At 39.2% G+C, this 6,046-nt stretch overlaps 1 pseudogene; it reads right to left on the bottom strand.

Moving 5' to 3' along the window:
- Positions 1-1,831: 1,831 nt before the first annotated feature.
- Positions 1,832-3,263, bottom strand: LOC133392944 (uncharacterized; annotated as a pseudogene).
- Between the last annotated feature and the right edge of the window lie 2,783 nt (positions 3,264-6,046).

The raw sequence follows: 6,046 nt of genomic DNA, 5'->3' as shown, positions 1-6,046 counted from the left end.
TCGTATAGCTCGTCATTATAGCGGCTCCTCCATTGTCCTTCCACACATACGGGGCCAAGTATCCTTCTGAGTATCTTCCTCTCGAACGCGGCTAAGAGGGTTTCGTCAGATTTGGACAGTGTCCATGTCTCAGAGGCGTATGTGAGTACTGGTACTATATAGGTACTATATAGTCCCAGCTTCGTCCGTCGCGACAGGTTCTTGGAGGTGAACTGATTTTTCAGGCTGTAAAATGACTGGTTGGCAGCCAGCATCCTTGCGCGCAACTCAGCTTCCATGCTGTTGTCGTTGCTGCCCTTTGACCCAAGATAGGTGAATTGTGGGACGACTTCAAACGTGCGTTCACCTATCTGCACGTCACGCCTACGTAGATTCTGATTATTTGTTGGTGGGCCCGTTGATGTTGCCACCATCAGTTTGGTCTTTGCCTCGTTTATCTGCAATCCGAGGCTCTCTGCCGCCTGCTCGATCCCTTGGTAGGCTTCTGCTACATAGGAGAGCCGCAGACCAATGATGTCTATATCATCAGCGTATGCCAGGATCTGGGTTGACTTATAGAAGATGGTTCCCGTAGTCTCCACCCTCGAGTCACGGATGGCCCTCTCTAGCGCCAGGTTGAATAAGAGACAAGCAAGCCCGTCCCCCTGGCGCAAACCTTTGGTGGTAGCAAAAGGTCCTGAGAGTTTTCCATCCAACCTCACCTGGCATGTGACGTTGGTCATAGTCATTCTAACTATCCTTATCAGTTTGGGTGTGACTCCAACAAATCAGAAATTGAAAGATTTATTACAAAACAAGTTTAAGAATGGACATCAGAGACTTGATCTGGTAGGGTTAGTGAAGACTTCTTATCACCGCCATAGGAAATAGGCATCGATAGGCAATGATTACGTTTTTATGATCGTCGGTTCATTCTCACCCATACCTTCCATTGAATTCAATTCAATACCTTCCATAAGATTCTTATCGAATTACATTTTTCATCTATGTGTTAGGACTTTTTCATATATTTTTTCTGATTCTTCTAATACTTATGCTTCCTCTTACTTAAAGAATAACCTTTGAAATGTGATATTTTGTAAATGAAATGATTTAATAAAGAAATGTACTTAATAAGTTCTTGCTATTTTTTATTAATTATATTTTACATCCCAATTGTATGAACTAAGGGAACAAAATCAAATTCCTTGTCTGATAAAAGAGGAATGGCAATTAATTTACATTTTACATCATCCAAATCAACAGAAATATCGTTTTTCTCCAAATTGCTGAGATTACCCCGATGCATATGCATAACCCAAGTACCACAAATCCACTAAACGACCACTAAACGGCTTCTAAACGACTCAAGCACTCTACCTAAACGGAATATAGAAAGACTTCGTTTAGCAGACGGCAAACGACTCATGCATTCTGAAAATAGCAAAAAAGCTGGTGGCGCTATCTGTTTGTGGGATACCCAACCAGTTGAGCTTCCTCGCTTGGAGGAGAGCTTTCTCATTTCCTCTGTACTGTTGTATGGTTTCGCATTGAAGTTATGCTTCGCTAGAACTAGAACGGCGATACGATTGTTTAAATGCTAAACTCCAATGGAAACCACCAGCATTGAAGCAAGTGAGATTTGAGTAACGGTCGTTGGTGTTGATACCCACGTATCTGACCACACGACCATTCATGTAGATTTTTGCTCGGAAAGTTAGAAGGCTATATAGGTCATGATAAGATGAAACTTGTCGAAACACATTGCAAGAAAAGGATAGCAATATAATAATCAGTTTTAATACGCCATCTATTGAGCAAACTAGTGAAGCTATGGAGCTTTCATTTTTTTCTATGGATATTCAATTTTCCAGTCGTTTAAGCTTAATCTGTGGCGCTTGGGAATTTTTGAATCAAATGGATAATCAAAACTGTTTGATGTATTGATTAATCTTTTAGCCGTTATCTTAATGTTTGTTTGGTTGTTTTTGATATGTGAGACTGCGTTTATATATTGGCAAACATACCCGGATTTGGTTAAAAACCACCCATTTCTTTGTCCATATTTTAAGCAGAATACTTCTCGGATATGGAGAGTGATAATATTACCGCTTTGATGAATGAAAGGATAATTGAAGATATCTTTCTTTTTATGGACATAATATTCGTCCTGTTCCAACAATCTGTTGATTACTTGCTCTAAGCACTTGTACTCATTGCGCAATAGAAGTTTCATTTGCTGTAGTAGATTTTCGAACTTATAGGATGATAACGTATATAGTGGACCAAAATTTTTCACTTCTTTGTAAACGTGTAGCAGATTGTGAATATTACTTGAAACGAATTGAGGTCCGTAAATATCTGCATACTTTTTTACAAATAGTTGAAGCAAATTATTAGCAAGTGGCCAATGATTCTTTGTAGATCTGATGAAAACAATGTTATAGCACAAACAAAAATATAACATAAAGTGTTTATACTGCTCAGAACTCATCACGCTCTTGAAACATACATCACTTGCATCAAATAAAAACGATGAAAATTCTGATCCTTTCCAATGACGCAAATCTTGAAATGAGCGGAATTTTCGATGAATCTCTGCTGACAATTCAATTGTTCATCAACATTCCAGATAATTTTGCAAGTGTAGAAGGAGTAAGTCTTTTTTTAAAGCCAAATTTACCTTCAATCAAGCCTATCAAAAGTCGTTTTGTTACGCCTAAGTCAATTCAATGCAACTGATCACTAACATTTGTTTCCGAAAAGCTTCATCCGTTCGTTCTGATGCGTTGCAATCGAGAAATGTAACCCTTCCTTGCAGTTTGATCCCTTCGGTGGTGTATAAATTTTTTAATTAATATTAAATGTTACATGTTTTAAACAGTATTTTGTTTTTTTTTTTTACCTTTGATGAAGGGTCGAGCTGGCGAATCGGCAATTATAGCACGTATTTTAAAGTTCACCCTCCTACCGTCGACTTCTACTCCATTTTTCATTAAAAGATTTAAGTCTTCGACAAACGGTTCAAGAAAATGCTCAATACTAGCGGGTTTTGTAGTTCCACAATAAATTGAAACAACTATAACTGGAATTTCTGATTTGTCATGGACGTTAATTGATATAGGCCAGAACTGTAGGTTATTACTTTTGAATAAGGGTAAACCATCTATAGACACATTCAGCTCAAGTTTGACGCCAGGATCCAGAGAAATGCCACTGTAAATAGTTATCATTGAATTTATCATCATCACAGAACACGGTCACTGATCTGAATACATACCTTAGCTGCTTGGTAAGACATTCTTGCAATTTACGATGCCAATACTGTCCTCCTTCAACTGTCTGTATATCGGTCGAAATATTTCATTTTACCTTCAGCAAAGTTCTTGTATCCTTAGGCAGCTTACAAGAGCTCACATTCCGAACGATCTCCATTACTTTAGCAACTGAGCCATAAGTTTGGTTTGTGGATATGGCCCAGTCGCGTAAAGCACCTTCTGCAGAATATGGTTCATCGGATGTTCCTGGTTCAATGTCATCATCCGAATGTTCAATCAAATAATCAACAACATCACCATTAGTTTCTGATTCATATGCAGCTTCATCAGACTCGACAGTTCATCTAATGATTTCATTATCCGGTGCAAATGTTTCACAATTTTCTAAGCTATTCGACTCGCGTTGAACTACTGTAAATAGCTATAAATATATATCAAATGAATGTGCTAATATACAATTACACAATCAATCCCATACCATTGGGAATTTCAGTAGAACCGGCACCGTCTCCATTCAATTCTTCTTGTTCCAAACGATCACGTTGGCGATCCAGATACGAATTATACTTTATCCGCTTGGAAAACTTTTTATCCATTATTATCACTTGGCAAATGTTCACAAAATAAAATTTCCGGCATAAAATCTATATAATAATTACCGCTGCTTTAAGATTGATTGTTGTTGTTTAGGCAATTGATATGTTTTTGACATGACAATTGAAAACAACACGACTGCTGTGAAAAATACCACCATCATCAAGAAAAACATACAGAAGAAGAAATACGATCAAAGCTCGCCTTAGGGTTTTGTTCGATACAAATTTTGAACATTGAAGAAAATGTAACTGAATTTACTCGTAAAGTATTTATTATTGAATGTTATCTAAAATTAAAGCATTTTTTTTGTTTTTTTCTTCTTATTTTGCTACGAAAATGCATAAATAGCTAGTCAAACCGCTAACCATGTAGCATAAACTAGGCGTTTTGGTCTTTCGGACCGTCATTTGCAGCCTGGGCACACACTAGCCGTCGATTTTTATAGGGCCGCCTTAAGACGCGTCTACACGTATCTTATCGTTGTCTACATCTAAACGAAGCTTCGTTATTTTCTTATCGTAACGGCCGAGATCGCTACACCAACACGCCGTTGCGAGCACATCAATCTGAGCGCGCTGGCGGAAAGTGGACGAGCACATTTACACATTTGTAACTGTGTTAGTGCCAAAACTGTGTAGAAACCAAAACGCGCTCTCGCATCCTTGTGTTTCCTCGTTGTTTGTACGGCGGGTTATTTTTAACATGGTGTGCGTGCACCCGCAAAAACACCCAAAAGGAACATTTTCGGAGCGAGTATGGGCTTCGAACGACGAAATCCGTTCGCCGCGGTTGTCAGCAGGTTTTTGCTATAAATTTTGCTTTAAATGATTGAAACGAATTGAACTTAGAGGTATGTAACATTTTGCACATGTTTTGTGATCTATTTCCAATAAAAAAAATGTTTCATCAGTTTTGACGGTTTTTAAAATATAATTATTACAATATCAAACATTATTTTAAATAAAATACACGATATCATAAACTCCAACTCTTCAACTTCGGTTATAAACTTAATATTCATAGATATTCGACATACGACTTTTTCGACTTACGCCTTGCTTTGGGACATTTTTTCGGTCCCAAATACAGTCGTATCTCGGGGGACACCTGTAGTGAATTTTCTTACATATTAGTTAAACTACTCGCAAAAAAGTATTGTTTTACAACTAGAAAGCAACAAAATACAAAGTAGGACGCTTTCATTCTGTACTTTGCCCGATTCATACTTCACAAGGCCCGAATAGAAATGACCCCGAATAGTGCCCAATTGAGAGTTGACGTCGCCCGAAAAAGTATTTACGGCGACCGATAACGCTTTGACGACGCCCGATTGGCTAGGTAAACCCTGTATCAATATATATACAAATATCTATAATATTATTGTTAAAAAATCCATTATAGATACAGGGTGTTCGGGATAATTTTGACAGTTATAATTTTGTTTATAACTCGTGATCGAGTTGGCATAGGAAAACAAGCAATACGTCATTCGACAGCTAAAGTGTACGGAACAAGCAGCGAAAACATCCCGTGATAAAAAAAAATGCCAAAAAAGAGTACATTGTGGAAGCGGATCACATGCATCATGATGATCCTCGCCGGACGCGACAACCGCGACATCACCCGTCCTGCAAAATGAGTGTATTTTTTGAGTGATTTGAGTACCCGTCCGGCAAAATGAGTGTATTTTTTGAGTGATTTGAGTACCGCCCTCCGCCACGCAAACAATGAGACCCCAAATTTTGAGTGATTCAGGCCGAGGGGTATGAGGAAGCTTGAGGAAGCAAGGAAAAACGCGCTGCGATGAGAGTTCGCATTCTGTTTTACACGCGCGCTTCACTAACACCAATACAAATACCGTGCTTTGACGAGCCGTCTGTGAATGTGTGTGTCTTCTTTCAGCGAGCTCAACAACTTAGAGCTGCTCGTCACATCGTGTTGTCTCGCTTATACTACAGCATCGAACCATCGCTCCGTATGTCCCCCCTCCTACGCGTACAAAACCACCAGTACAGCGCGACGCTTTGTCGGAGATGGTTGTGCGCGTTTCGTTCTAAGTCCCGCGCGCAGTGTTTGTGCGTAGATGCGCATTTCGTTCAAACTCTCGTGCGCCGGTGTGTTTTGGTAAAGTGTGCAGTGAATAAACAGTGTGCACAGACGCACATGCAGTACGTGGATCGACAGGTAAGAAT

Source organism: Anopheles gambiae, chromosome 3, assembly GCF_943734735.2.
Source record: "Anopheles gambiae chromosome 3, idAnoGambNW_F1_1, whole genome shotgun sequence".
Taxonomy (NCBI): Eukaryota; Metazoa; Arthropoda; class Insecta; order Diptera; family Culicidae; genus Anopheles; species Anopheles gambiae.
This window is presented reverse-complemented; position numbering and strand designations above follow the sequence as displayed.